This window comes from Rhinatrema bivittatum, chromosome 1 (genome assembly GCF_901001135.1).
Source record: "Rhinatrema bivittatum chromosome 1, aRhiBiv1.1, whole genome shotgun sequence".
NCBI lineage: Eukaryota > Metazoa > Chordata > Amphibia > Gymnophiona > Rhinatrematidae > Rhinatrema > Rhinatrema bivittatum.
In genome coordinates, this window is record NC_042615.1 from 277,807,029 (window position 1) to 277,823,059 (window position 16,031).

At 43.9% G+C, this 16,031-nt stretch overlaps 1 long non-coding RNA gene across 1 annotated transcript; it reads right to left on the bottom strand.

Moving 5' to 3' along the window:
* Positions 1-11,262: 11,262 nt before the first annotated feature.
* On the bottom strand, positions 11,263-12,756 carry LOC115087802. Its single transcript, XR_003855617.1, has 3 exons — positions 12,641-12,756; positions 12,010-12,060; positions 11,263-11,867 (listed from the first exon to the last, which is right to left on the bottom strand). It is a non-coding gene; the product is annotated as an uncharacterized LOC115087802 (long non-coding RNA).
* Between the last annotated feature and the right edge of the window lie 3,275 nt (positions 12,757-16,031).

Consider the following 16,031-nt stretch of genomic DNA (forward strand, 5'->3'; position numbering starts at 1 on the left):
TTTCCCCATAGCCCCCCCCCCCCCAATTCCCATACAACCCACTTTGGGCTCGGGTTACCCGCTATACTGCGACAAACATTTAACTTTCAACTGTATACTGAACACAGGGAGGGAGGGTGGGACAATTTTCAGCTGCCTTCCCACCGCACCCGCATTCCTTCGTCACTTCCTGCTCCATCATCTGCTAACACAAACGCACACTGCCTTTACCATCCTATCCCCCGTTCCTAACCCTGCCCCCCTAAATCTTACTTTAATTACCTGGTCATTTACCTTTTGTCTGTTATTTATTTATTTTATTTTTTGCTTTATTTTATTTACGTTTCCTTTTTTTTTTTTTTAATTGCCCATTCTGTCACCTTTTTTCCCTCCCCTTGTGAGCACCGCACGCTAGGATGACTCCCACCGCATGTACCGCACGCGTGTCTGAATTTACAATCAGGGAACAAACATGCCGCCCTATTGAACCGCCAACACACGTCCCCTTGCATACTCTTAACCTATTTTCCGTCCTTTCCCCTCACTCCACTACCAGCCTGCACCGAGCTACTCCCCCCGCCGCCTGCCACAATGGTCGTCGCTTCCCCCTCTGTCCCCCCGCTCCCACTACCCGCCTTCCCCCCGGCCACTCCCCCGCCCTTGTTGGTCATCTGAGTCAACCATAAATGTATGTCCTGCGTACCCCACGACATAAACCGGTTGCCCTCCATCTTTTCCCTAAATTTCTCATCATAGTTGAGCCACGCCCAACCCTCGTAGTCCCGAAACGCCCCCAAAATGCTATCCCCGTAAGCTAACAAGGCCCCGTGTTGGTCCGGCCTATAATGCCCCACGACGCTCGCCAACCGTAAAAAACCTCTAACCCAGTTTACAATATTCTTGGGCACTCTCGTGCCCCCCTCCCCTTTCCTCTTCTTCTTGCCTCCCTTTCCCTTCTTTCTCTTATCTCCCCTCCGCCCCTCTAACAAGCTAAATATGTTGACATACTTACATAATGTGCCGCCGAATCCTCCCCGGCACTCCGAACAGCAGCCAACTCATCCCTAGATAAATTGTATGCCAACATTTCTCGTGTAAATTCTAATTAATTAATCTCCTGAAATATCATAATTTCAAACGCTGCAATAAGCGGATTTGGGGGATCAGTTGGCATCCAGCCCGAAGGTTTCACAAACTTACTCTGTTCCAACTGTTGACCTTTAAAATAATCCTTTAACCTAATTCTCCTAAAGAACTTTTTAAGTTCTACCCGAGTAGCAAAAGGATCATACTTATATGCTGGAATAAACGATAATCCTTTATTGAGTGCAGCAATCATTTCAACAAACAGTACTTTAGGAGACAAGTTTACCACAATATTCTGTTTGTATTCAGTCAACTTCACCTTCTGAAGTTGTAAGGCTCACGATTGGGAAACAACCGCTTGATTCTTGAATTGTATGTCCCTCTGATGTTGTATTTGGGTAACACTGGCATGTCCTATTGGTAAAGAGATGATGAAAATTTATAGGATGTGATGTTAATGACACATTTAAAATGTATACTTTTACAATGTTGTAATTTAAATAATAAAGCTATTCAATATATATTGTTTATACATGATTCATGTGTGAAGTAATATGTGATGTTTTGAAAATTGTCTGTTATATATGATAACAATGATGATGTGAGGGTCCCTGCTGTTTGAAGAATTTTTTTTTTATGTCTTAGAGGGTATGGGATTAATGGGTTTCTTTCTAAATACCATGAAATTATTATGTAGCCATCCTATAGCAGTAATTATGGCAAACAGAATGCACTCTGATTCCTTTCCCATTTGTCGTGCACCCCAACAGGGGTGGTCCACTATACCCACTCTTATTTTTGTTGTCTCTGGAGCCACTTTTGGAATATATTCAGATTTTGGATAAAGTAAAAAGGGGAAGACATTGGGTACCCAGTTGTTTAAATATGCGGCTTTCGCCGATGATATCTTAGTTTTTCTTACAAATCTGGATATTTGCTTGAGAAATTGATGGATATTTTGATGTCTTTGGAAAGGTCTCTGACTTGAAACTAAACATAGATAAGTCAGAAGCTTTGGCTTTTCCTGACTGGGGAGATCGGCGGATGGTTCAATCCGATATTTAGGATTATAAAACGTCCAAGGACTTGTCAGCTCTCTACGGTCTAAATATATCTAGGCTACTAGCAAATACCAATGATAAGTTTCTAGCTTGGTAAGACTTGCCTTTATCTCTAGGAGGGATAATTAATGCTTTTAAAATGGTCCTATTCCCCAAGTGGCTCTATATGCTTCAGAATATCCTATTATAGTTGAGACATAAGGATGGAAAGGCCTTGGATGAGCTACTATGTAGTTTTATTAGGAGGGGAAAGAGTTCAAGGATTCCCCTGGCCTAGTTAAAATAGGACTGGATGCATGGAGGGATGGGAGTTCCTGACTTAATGGTCTATAATCATACTAGTATTTTGAGAATAGAGACTGGTTGAAAGATGACTCTGTCTTTGTGAATATTCAGGGAGAAAAAGCACTAACCTCCCCAGTTCATCTAAGATATATTCTGCATGCCCAATCCAAAATGCTTCCAAGGGATTGGTCTGGAAGTCTAATTATTGCCCCAATAAGATGGACTTGGACATGATTGTCTAAGAAATGAAGGTCTCCCTTATACTTTTCACCCTTGTTGCCTATTCAAGGGAACTTGGATTTTTCTTCTGGGTCTAATTCATTGGATTTTCAAGTATGGGCATCCAAGGGCATCACACAATTGTTGGATGTTGTAGTTGACAATGGCCAGACAGTACCCTTTCAGGAGTTAAAGGAGCAATATGGGCTAAGTGACAAAAGTTATTTTTCTTATTTTCAAATTAGACACTATGGGGTAGATTTTGAAAGGAGCGCTCGCAGCATACATGTGCGCACACTACCCGGCGTGCACACATGTGCGCCCGATTTTATAACATGCACGTGCAGGCATGCGCATGTTATAAAATCGGGGTCGGTGCATACAAGGGGGTGCACAAATGTGCACCTTGCGCTTGCCAAGCCGCCTTCCCCCGTTCCCTTCCCCTAGCCTGACCTTCCCACCCCTTCCCCTCCTAGCGATACTCTAACCTCCCCCGACTTTTATCTTACCTTTTGCGCCTGCCTCCAGGCAGGCACAAGTTGCGTGCGCCGGCAGCCTGCAGGCATGCGATCCTCCAACACAGCAGCAATGGCCACTGTGTCGGAGGCCTCTGGCCCCGTCCGCACCCCAGACCTCCCCGCCCTGCCCTGGACTACCCCTTTAGTAAAGCCCCGGGACTTATACGCGTGTGCCCGGGCTTTATGTGCGTCGCCGGGTCTTTTTAAAATAGGCCCGGCGCTTGTAACCTTTTGAAAATCCGGCCCTGTACCTTGACCTTACCTCAAATTAATCTTCAAATTTCAATTTGGGATTTGATGATTTTTTTTTTTCGATTTGAGGAATGTCCTTGTCGAATTTACATAAGACTCAGGTGAAGTTGGATACTGAAGGTTACTTGGCAGTCTCAACTACTAGATGGAATAGGGCTGGAATCTTTACAGTTCATCCGCAAATGATAGTCTTGCTTTAAACATTTATCAGACTTATCTATTAATATGTATTTTAGGGAAATGCAGTATAAATTTCTGAGGCAAGCGTATGTATCTCAGCATCATGCTTTTCAAATGTGAACTGCCATAACAGAGAATTATGAAAAGTGTGATTCTAATGCCTTACTTTCTCTCATGCTTTTTGGTCATGTCCTCCAATCCAACATTTTTGGGGTAAAATGGTTTCTTATTTGGGGGAGGTGTTGAAGGTGAGCATCCCTATCAACTCCTGAGTTTTATTGTTTGAAAGTTTTCCCCGTCACTACTTCATGGTATGGGAGATTGATTGTTGGTAAAAAAAAGCTTGTGCTCTGGGGAAGAAAGCTATCCTGTCAAATTGGAAAGGAAAGGATGCTCCAACATTCTGGCACTGGAGGAATCTTTTTCACAATATGATGCAGATGGACAATATGCGCTCTCATTCTTCCTCCAAACTACTTCTAAGCTTAGGAAGTTATTTTTGTCTGTCTAGGATAAATATATTCAAACATTATCCCATCAGTCTCATAGCATAATCCTCAATGCTTGAAGCAGTTTCTATTGGTTTATAAAGTGAACCTATTAGATCACTGTTTTTGTCCACGTTGAAACAGAAGGGTGGGTAGGAGGTGAATATAGATAGTTGACAAGATGGAAAAAATTGAAACCGTAAATTTGTGCATTTTATTTGGTATATATATAAGAACCAAATATACACTGAGTGTTGTATTGTTTGCTTTTAATAAAAACATTTAAACATTTAGAGGTAGATTTTAAAAGCCTTACGCGCATAGGTAGGGTTATGCGCACCAGGTCTATTTTACATAGGCCCAGCAACACGCGTAAAGCCCCGGGATGCAGCTAAGTCCTGGGGCTTCGGGAAAGGGGTGGTCCGGGCCAGAGGCCTCCAGTACAGCAGCCATTTGCCGCTATGTCGGAGGATCACGTGCTGGCCGGGTGCCGGCGTGGGCAACCTGCGCCTGCCCCTAGCCAGGCACAGCAGGTAAAATCATTTTTTGGGGGGGGATTAGGACAGGGATAGGGGGCGGGCGTTGGCGCATGCAGGGTGCACAATTGTGCACTCCAGTCAATATGGGGCAAAGAAGGCCCAGAATGCCATTATTGATAACCCTCGACAGAACATATAGATGGATCTGCTCCTGATAGAGCAGGCCAGTTTGCATTTGTAATAGCCCAGTAATGAGAGTGTCAGGGAGATGTGGTCTGACAAGGGCTCTCCTGCGACTGATGAGACAGTGAGCACAGTTTCCAATGGCTCAGTGGGAATACTGTGTTTGCGTACAAGGTCCTCTGCAATGAAGTTTCCTGCTGTGCCCGTCTCCAGGAATGCTTACACATGGATGCCAGCCCTCTCATAGGAGAGGCAAACTGGGATTAGAATTTGGGGAGAGGAACTGGGTCGAACTAGGGGGGCCCTTTCCTACCAACCCTAGGTCCTGGTGTTTCCTGGCTTTGGCAGGACAGCATGCTGTGAAATGCCCCGTCCCACACAGTAGAGGCAGAGATTAATGGCGTCTCCTCTGCTTTTCCTTGGGTGTCAGCCTGTAATGATCTCTTTGCATGGGTTCCTCCACTAGGGCAGCAGCTCCATCAGCTCTAGGGGGAGGGGGTGGGCTAGGCGAGGACGGTGGATAGGAAATCCTGCAGGTGGAGCGAAGAAATAAGGTCCTTTCTCTAGCCTGTTCTCAGAACCGCAAATCCAACAAGATGGCCAAGCTGATGAGACCTTCCAAAGTGGCTGGAAGGTCTCAGTTTGCCAGTTCATCTTTTATGGGCTCTAACAGGCCCTGACAGAATGGGGGAATCAGGCTGTCCTCCCTCCATTGGAGCTCCGAAGTTCGCATCCAAAAGAGGATTGCGGACTCTCCCTACTGTAGTGGAGCCTTGGCAGTTCTGGAGGAGTTCTGTTGCAGTGGATGTTGTGTGGCCAGGCTCATCAAAAATGAGGTGGAATTCTCAGAGGAACTGATCCAGGTCAGAAAGAAGAGGGTCATCCCTTTCCTAGAGGGGGGAAGCTCAAGTCAATGCTGAACAGCCTAACTAAGATAGAATGTAGGGAAGAGGACTGCCGGGAGATCGAAGTGCATGCGGCATTAAGGAATCCTCTGCACTCTGAGGGCTTTCCACAAAAAGGAGATGGCAGCTGCAGAACAGGCCTATGGGCTGGAGTCGGGACCAGCTGTGGCAGGACTATGGGAGGACAAATAATCGCTGGTGTGACTGGTAGTGCATCCATACGTGGGGCAAGTCTCTCCAAAATCCCAATGACCTGATCCAGGATACCCTGTTGCTGCTGTATTCATCGAGTCATGCTGGTGATGGCTTTTAAGGTGACCAGGTCCACCAGGTCTATGGCCTAAGCAACCTGTAATGCCGACAACTGAGCTGGTGATGGTGGACACTTGGTGCCGAGGGAAGGTTGGTGTAACCTAGTATGTGAATCCCCTAGACCCACCCTGTCATCTGGCAGGCACACCTTGTAGCGGGACTGGCTGGAGCCTCGCCTCTACCAGCCACCTTCCCCACAGGTTGAGCCCTTGGGTTCTGGTGGCTGGCAGATCTTAGGTGGATCCCTAGGGCGGTGGCAAGAATGAAAGTCCAAAGCCAGGCGAAGGTCAGGATAGGCAGCAGACGAGAACCAGTAGTCAGGCTAGAGGTTGGGGCAGGCAGCAGACAACAAGAACCCTAGGCAGGCTGAAGGTCGAGAAAGGCAACATGCAAGGCAGGGTCAAGTTGAAAGCAAAGGTCGGGTCCAGATAGCAATCGAGAATGGTCAAGGTCTAGAGCCAAGGTCAGAATCCAGGAAGTCAGTCCAAGGAAGGACAAGACAAGTCAAAACAAGACTGAACAATGGAAGAGATATGACTAGGAGCAGATAAAACAAGGCAGAGACCCTGGAACAAGGCAGATGGCAGGAACAGGACAGAAATAAGGAAGAAGACAACACACACTGATGAGCAAGGCACATCAGGAGTCCCTTGCTGAGGCGAGGGACTGTCACGGAGCCTGGGCTTATATAGGCCAATAGGCTGACATCTGGAGGCAATGCTCTGGGTCCTTCCTGCCACTGTGCGCATATTATGCGTGCACATATGCCTGCGCATACCTATGGAAGAGGCTGGATCGCTTCAGCATGGATGGCTGGATCCAGTGGTGTTCCTTCCACGCTGAGACCAAGCGGCATCAGGGGTGAGTGCTACAGCTCATGGGCTACTCATGGGCCATGGATGCTAACATTGGGATCCTGATTGGTAGCATGTCTAACAGAAAAATCATTTTGGGCAGGGCATTCATTTTTTTAGTGGATATCATACCAATCCATGAGATTGTGTATGTGTAAGGAACCGAAACTGGCTACTTTCTCAGAGGGGTAGGTGCGTTTAGGTGGCAACTTTAACATTGTCCCAAACCCAGACATTGACAGAACAGGTCAATAGCAGAACGAAAAGCCATGCAGAAATCCTCAGATCCCATATGGAAGACAGTGAGCTTATTGATTTGTGAAGACTTGTGAATCAATGTTCCCTCTAATTTTTGAAAGACTAAGGGCGCAAAAATATTTTTTTGTGCAACTTTTTATAAGCTGAGTTAAAATTTGTGTGCTGTGAGCCCGTATAATGCAAATACTATCATGATTTCTCGTGCGGACTATATTTTGCCATTTGTGCCTGGTACACGACCCATGTGCACATGCACATGCTCACAGCTTAGAGGGAATGGTGATGTCCATACAACTATCACGGAATACACCTTTGGTTCTCCTCCACATAATTCATACTCATTTGTTGACATGTTGTATGGTTGTACCAAAAGGGTCTTGGCTGTTCAGTCTGCTCTAGTAGGTGACATAGTGTGGTCTGATCATGCTCCTATAACAGCAATTTGTGTGACCTAACTTTCAAAGCCCTAGGCACTGGATTTCAGAACCACTACTACTTAAATGCCCAGAAAATATAGAATCTATTCAAAAAGCCAACACAGATTACTTTGACCTGTAGTATGGGATGCAGCCAAAGCTATCATAGCAGACTAGCTAGCTTTACTCCCTTAACTTCCAACCCATCTTTTCTACATTCAGTGAGACCCTCCCAGCTGATGATTTAGTTGATTGCTCCATATACTAATTTGTTAAATATTCTGCATAGAATAGCCCCAGAATAAGTCAGAACTCTGAACCAAAAGAAGAACTCACCATGGTTAATTGAGGAACTTAGAACTATTAAAAGATTTGTTAGCATTTAGAAAGGAACTGGAGAAAGGTTCTGAGGGTAGAAGTTGGGAATACATATAAGATTAGTGTTTGACAATACAATCAAGATGTGATAGCAGTGAAGGAGAGAGATTTTTTTTTCATTAAAATTAGAGCAGGCAAAAAAATTGACTACGCAATCTTGTTAGAACTGGACAATAACCTTAAGGGAATTTCTTAAAAAACTGCCAAATAAAGAAAATGTTGATAATATTAGTTGCAGAAATTGACAAATATTTTACTGAAAAGGTTTAAAAAAGATTAAGTATTCTTAATCTTATACAAACTCTTGTGAGAGAAAAAGAAAATAGAGCAAAATCTTCAGGCAATTTTATCTTCTGAGATGCTATCGTTCAAGGAGACTGAATCTAAACCATCTGGAAATCTCTGATCCCTGTCCTACCTGGGTTATTAAGGAATGTAGAGTTATTAATTCAGCCATTAAATCTGATGATTAATGCCTTCCCAATAGATGGTTATTTTCCAGATAAGCTAAAGACCATTTTTATTAGACCATTGTTGAAGAAACCAACTGCAGACACTTCTCAGCTGGTCAGTTATAGACCAGTAGCTAATCTCCCAATTTTAGGAAAATGACTGGAGCAACTCACCTTACACAGATCTTGGAGGACAGGTGGATAACTAGACCCCCAACAGTCTGGTTTTAGCTTGGAGTCTTTTATTTTGCTGAATACCTGGATGATATTGATGTTAGAAGTGATATGCTACAGTAGTATCAATCCTTTTCAAAAAGACAGGCCTCAGAGAATTGCAATAAGAGAACATTTTTCAGCGCCTTGGATGCTGGAATGGGGTGTGTTCCACAGTGATTGGTATTATCCTTGATTTTATTTAACTTATATATACACACACACAACTGCTTTATCTAGTAATCAGGATACTAGGCTTTCATTTCCTAATGTATGCAGATGATGATCAAATGTATGCTGTTACTAAAGAACTGCAACAGGATTTTTAAAATAAATTGAACAAGAGTTTGAAGATGATTTCTCTGTGGTTTAGCTGTAACAAACTGAAGATTAATTCAACTCTGTCTGAAACCTTGTTCTTCTTTCTGTGATGATAGATGGCTCCATTTTAGAGATTAAGCAGCAAGTTTGTATATTAGATGTTATCATTAATTGTGTGCATGTGCACGTCAGCCCATGCGCAGGGACTTGGCTATTTTATAATATGTGCGCATAGTTGCATGCATGATATAAAATAGCCTGGCTACATGCACTGAATTTTTAAGTGGGCACATGCATGTGTGTGCAAATTTCGCTTACACTGCATAAGTGGGGGAATTTTAAAAGAAAAGCGCAGCGACGTCTGACAGTTTTCCCAGGTCACTGAGTTAAGGAATAGGTTTCCCACACCCCCTTGATTTAATAGCCTTCCTTCCCCCTGTTTGCCCCGACCCTTAAAACCTGCTGATCTGCCTAGATGTTTCATCACTTACAGGCCGATACAGTACAGTGCGCTTGCACTGTACTGTATCGCAGCATCCTAACCTCGGAGCGCACCGTTAGCCTGTCGTTGGACGCGCGTTTTCCCTTACACCTTATTCAGTAAGGGGTGGAAAACGGGCGTCCAACCTGAACCTAATAACGCCCTCAACATGCAAATGCATGTTGAGGGCCCTATTAGGTATTCACGCGCGATTCAGAAAGTAAGATATGCAGCCAAGCCGCACATTTTACTTTCAGAAATTAGCGCCTACCCAAAGGTAGGCGCTAATTTCTTCTGGCACTGGGAAAGTGCACAGAAAAGCAGTAAAAACTGCTTTTCTGTGCACCCTCCAACTTAATATCATGGTGATATTAAGTCTGAGGTCCCGAAGAGTAAAAAAAGTTAAAATAAATAAATAAATTTGAATTCGGCCCGCGGCTGTCGGGCCGAAAACCGGACGCTCAATTTTGCCGGCGTCCGGTTTCCGAGCCCGTGGCTGTCAGCGGGCTCGAACAGAAGCCGGAAAAATTGAGCGTCGGCTGTCAAACTCGCTGACAGCCGCTCCTGTCAAAAAGGAGATGCTAGGGACGCACTAGTGTCCCTAGCACCTCCTTTTGCCCGTTTTTACCGCCGGACCTAATTTAAATACTGAATTGCACGCACCGGCGAGTGGCTGGTATGCCCACTCTCCCGCAGACTTTACTGTATCGGCCTGTTACACATCATCCATAGCAGAAGTAAAGGTACGTGTCAGTAGACCCTGGTGTACGCCAGTCCATGTAAGTAATTATGCCCAAATTTCAGGTGTGAATCCACCTTTGCTTGTGATGTATCAAAATATGAGAGAAATCTGCACCATGTGAAGTGGGGGAGCAGATTTCTAAAATACAGAAAGGAGTTGTGAGAGAGAAATGTTGTTTCTCTCTTATTTTGATACATTAGCAAAGGTGGATTCACACCCTTAACACTGTAATCCCCTATGGTTTTAATGTCAGTATTGAATGGTCAATATTCTTCTAAATTCACATGTGCAAATCTTTTTTTTTTTTTTTTTTTATTAATTTAGATGTTTTCAGCCATTTTTCATCTTGTTTATATTCAGTGCTACTCTTGCTGCAATTATTTGTTAATACTATATTTGTCTGTATTTTTAAAAATATTTTTATGCTTCATTCATTCTCATATTATAGCCATAGTTGGCAATTTTCTGTATTATACAAGAATGTGCTTTCTTTGATATTTAACACTAATCAATTTTGGCATGTTTTCCTATTTAAACCCCTATGCCAGAAGTCCCGTTTTAATGAGCCATTCAACGTTATTTGGGAAACTGGTTGACCTTGGGTACGTGCCGTGTTCAATATTTATGTACAGGCTTTGTCTTTTAATGTTTTGGTCCACCAGTGAGTGTGAGACAGAGAACTTTCCGGTTTCTTCAGTGGAGCCTATAGCAAGGAAAAAGCTGTACCAGTGAGGACCCAAAGGGGGAAAAAAATCCTCACTGGGACTGTACTAAAGAGACATGACAAAGTGAGCAGCCATTTTTGAATGGCTGGGACTGACAGAAAAGCTGTGCTTTATTTTTTCTGAATTTGTGGACTCTTGTGATTATTATTTTTCTGCCTTTAATTGGATTCTGATTTGGAAGACTCTAAATAAATTCTGTTTACTTGTTTTGGAACATAAACTCTGGGTGTGGACTGTTACTTTGGACTGAGTGAATTCCCCTTATAGCAGAAGCTGACCCCCACTGGATGAATCCTGATCCAAGTCTGTAGTTAGTTTTTCCTAACCTCGTAGCACCCAAAAGTGATTCCCTGTAGAGAGAGAGAAAAATACCCCAAAGGATAAGAAATAGAGCACCAATGTACAATATGTATAAATAAGATCAAATCTTTATTAACAAATTTTCCAAAAATAAAATAAATGAGTACCTATAAATCAGAAACTTTAAACTAAACACAAATACATTTTACATGTGAACGTGCATAAATGTGTACAAAAACTACCTGATAACTGCACATATTACAGGGCAAATTGAACTGTGTTTTATTGATATTAGCTACTTTGCCAAATCTATGCAGTGGATGTCAACATACACTCTGTACGATAATATTATATAAAACATTCAATAAAAAAAAAATCTCATTGAATGCACTTACAAACATGTTCATAGTCATTTGTCTTAATGAGATGTTTGCATCCTATGTTGACTATAGATGCCTCCTAAAACACAATTAAGTTGCAAATCAGTAATTTAAGTTACAGGTAAAACTGTAACTGATATTAAAACTGATATTAGAAAATCCTTAGATGGAGATGTAGATGCAGAGCCCCCACTGTCTTACTTTTTCTCTCTACTACTATAAGTGTTAGGAAACATAGTATAATCCTCTTATAACTAAGTGTGATGTGAATTCCCTACATTTGATCATATGCAGGTGTGATGCATGTCCTGGATATGATGCCAAATCCTTGAAAAGGTCCTTGTTGCACCACTGCCAGCTTCCTCAGGGAGAACCCCTGACACAAAGACCACCATAACGTCTACAAACCAAAATATCAGAGAATGTATAAATAGGATTATATAGATAAATATGTAAAATAAAAGTGCCTAAAAGATGTACCCTAAAAAACAAATTGGACCCTACACTTCGAAGCGTATTTGGAGAAAAAGCTTGCAAAGTACCTCTTATTGGCTTCTTTTGATGGACAGAAGGAGCAGTCTCACCAGTGAATTCTTGAGCAATTAAAATACAAAGAAAGTTAGAACTAAAAATGAATCAAAATGCTTCATGAACCATTAAAAATACACTAGTATACTTAAACATAAAAAAAAGCATTTTTGATCATAGACAGCAGTCAGAAAGATAAGATTCGTATTTTAATCATGCAAGAACACTATCGCTGAAAATTGAACCGATGGAGCAATACTGTGTATATAAAGGAAGTGAATTCCCAAAACACTTGGAGCTCTGCATAAGACTTTTTTCTTTCTGGGTTACACTATTGAGGAATGCCAAACCACCCATGGTAAAAAAAACAAAACAAAAAAACACAAAACAAACAAATTGGACCCACTTGTATGTTGTAACCAAAATGACTAATGAGAGCGAGGTCCATTCACAGTATTCACCTCAGTGCGGTGGGACCGCTCAAGCTGCAAAGTCAGAAAGGTAATAAAGAAGATAAAGCCCGACTCGCACAACTTATTTACTGCAGAGAGGAGTTAAAAACTAAAATGAGAAAAGTAATACAATGGAAATGAAAAAAACACAACAGTGACAACCATTGATGCATGAATGGGGCGGTAAAATTACCTAGTCTCCTGTTTAAGTGAAGGGACAAATTTCTGTAAAACCTGATTTGGCTGTGCTGCTTAAAAGGCTATTAGCTAGCGCTAGCATAGACACACCCTCCAGATGGGGAAAACACTGCGATTTGAAAAAGTCTGGGTTTCTGAACACGGATCTACAAAGGAAGGGAATGAATATAAGACCTAAACCAGAGAGCATCGCAAGACTACCCTGAACAAATCACGAGAGCAAAACAACTTTCCAAAGTTGAAGCTTTCCTCCCGCTCAACAAGTTCAACCGTAGGGAATGAAGACGCGGCATACCTCGCACATTCATTAGCAAGGCAGTATTCTAGGACAGGGAGGCGTACACATAATGGAAAGCAGCCAATCAGAGAGGACAGGCTTTCGGCATGGTCTATGAAGTCACAGTCTGCAACCAGGCATCATTATCTGTACGCAAAAAGCAACGACCAGCGTTCTACTGGGTAAGCAGTGACCATGAAAAGAGAGAGATTTCTAGACTGATGTAAGATACCAAGTACCCTGAACACCCCCCCCCCCCCCCCACATTCCTGACTTCGCCAAAGTATGCCATAAATAAATTTAGCGCTGCAGGAATATATATCCCCTCTGAGGCAACTAAGGCGCTGGATAACAAAAAAAAAATTTGAGTTGGTGTAGGGCATGATCTTGATCCATCCAATGATTGGCTAACGGGGCTTCTAATTCGTGGGTATGGCTACAGCTCTTTTGTTGGGTAATGGTAGTTTGGTGCATGATTACTGAAGGAGGCTGATTGCACGTTCACCTGTACAGTTTCTTCCACAATCAGTTTATTTTCTATGTGCAGTTTTGGGGATGGTTCCTCATCTACAATATCCACTTTCATTTCTGCTGGCTCCAAACTCTTGTATTCTGCTTTTTCATCCAGACGCCTTAGATAGGCTTCCACAGCTTCTGGTGCCAGGCTCACGAGAAAGCAGGCCCGGGGGTTAGATCAACAGTGGGGGAGGGGGGACCAGTGCGCCCTGGGTACATTAGCAAGGGAGGGGGGGGGGGCTCCGAACCTAGACTGCTGTCAGTTCATTGGTCCATAGAGCAGTTTGAAATTCAAAATGATGAAGCCTATTGGCTCTAAGGGACTAGGGTGTCTTAAAGAGGTGGAGCCTTGGGGTGTTACTGGAAGCAACGGGCTGCTTCCCTCCTGCCCGCCCTTCCGATTGTTGACTGTAAACTGGGTTGGTTTTTAGTCACAGGCTGGCAGGCAAAGGGGGTTTGCCCAAGCCTTTTGGGGTGCAATGTTATCATTTCAGCATAATTGACTTCGTTCAAGTTGTAATTTATAAGGACGACTGGGTGCAGTTGTCAACTTTGGGACTCCTTGCTGGTAGGTGGCGGGGGTCTTCTTGACTTGGGCTCCTTGCTGGGAGGTGGCGGGGGCCGTGATAATAAGTTTCAAGGATGACAGGAACTTGCTGACTGGGTGGCTAGCAGTGATCATCTTGCTGGGAGGTGGCGGAAGGTCATTGGGAGTTCCTAAATTTTGGCGTTGTGGGCTCGGGCACCTATTGTACAATAAAGCTGCGGCCTGTTTGATTCCAATTCTGTGTATATGGTTTTCCTGGTGAGGGGGGGAGGTGTCGTAAAAGGGCGGTTGTGGAAGGAGTGTAAGTCCTGGCTACCCATATTACCCTGGTTTCTTTGGGTAAGGGGATGCCAAAGTCTGCCCTCCCCACCTCCTACTAGCAGTGGTAATGGCAGCAGTGGCCGAGCGCCCTCAGGATGTATCAGAGGTCTCACCCAGACCCTGCCCCTGTTGTGATGTAAGGAGGTGTGTCATTCCCCAATGAGAGGGACTGTGAGTCTGCAGGGCATTCAGGAGACAGGATTCCAAGGAGCTGCAGTTCATGAGGGTGCCCATCTCTCCACAGAGTGGTATCTGAGGGCCTTATCACTCCACATGGAAGGTTCCAGAGGAGGAGAAAGACGTTTTTCCAGGGAAGGTGGTTGGGACCCAGAGAACGGGTTGTGCCGGGCCTTGCTGGGAGAAAGGAGTCAAGGAATCCAGGAGAGGAGGAAGCCTGGGATTCCAGTGTGCACTAAGAAGAAGAGAAACAGAGAAGGTAGGTTGCACCAGCAGGAAGAAACTGATCCGCTGAGGATTTGCTCTGGAGTTATACCTGACTGACAAAAAGTTCAGGAAGGAGCTCCTTGAGCTTGTGATTAAGAAGCTGAGAGATCAGAGGAATGTGACCCATACTGAAAAGTTACTGGGGAGGTCCCTGCACCTAAAGCTTACTGAAGAGGAGTGTGGTTATCGGGGAAAAAAAAAAAAGAGAGCGAGTTTACTTTTTTTCATACTGAATTTCTTGGACTGATGTGTCAGAGTTTTGGACTTTGATTTACCTGCTCATCAATACCATTAAAGACTCATTTTTAAACAACAACCTGGGCATCAATGTGTTGATTTTTTGGAGGGACTGGACTGGTGAGCAGAAAAGCCCAGGTGTGAGGAAATCCCCAAGGGTCTGGAAAGACTGTGTGGGAATTCCAGGAGGTCATGGGGGCCAGGCCTGGTACATGAGCCTCCCAGTGTGAACCTGTGCCCAGGAGCTGACTAAGATGGGGTAAATCTGGTAAAAGTAAGCCCTTGTAGGGATAAGCTTTTTCTCTGATATGAAACAACCATTACATTTTCCTAGCATGATATTGTAAATGTTCATATCCTCTTCTGCAGCAAATGTAAATGGTTTACATAGATTAGGGAGCACCCTCTGGAAATCCAGAAGATCCTTAATGAGCCTGTTCCATCTGGGCACGCTTCTAACTGACACAATGGGTGTTTCCGGCTTCCTCATCACTTTTTAGGCACATTTGCAAAAAGGTGAGAGAGTGACTGTTGACGCGTCGGTCTGTCTGAGAGCCCGTTCATCTGCATATATTTCTGAGTGCATATGCATGACCACGCACCCCACACATCAGACAAAGGAGGAGCTGAACAGAGTGGGAGAAGCAGTACACAGTGGTGGGAACTGCTGATAAGAGGGATAGTGACTGCGGCAATCAAGCAAACCAGGCCAAGCTCTCTGTCTTGGCTCTGATTGGGAGTTTGGCTGGCAAAGAATTGGGTGGTTGGGAGCAAGCTGGGAATGGGCCAGTACGTATGGGCCTGTGCTGCTTCCCAGCCCCAGACAGCTGAAGGAGGCAAAACACATCTTGATGCAATGCCTCTCGCATGAACTTTTCAAAATTGTCATACGTTCCTCGAAGAGGTGCACCTCATCATACTTTGACTGCCTGGGTTTGTTTTCTAGCACGCCTTCTAGAAGACCATTCTACAAACTCACCACTATCTCTGACAAGCAGTGTTTCCTAATGCTCACCCTAATCTCGCCCCCTCTCAGCCTCAGCA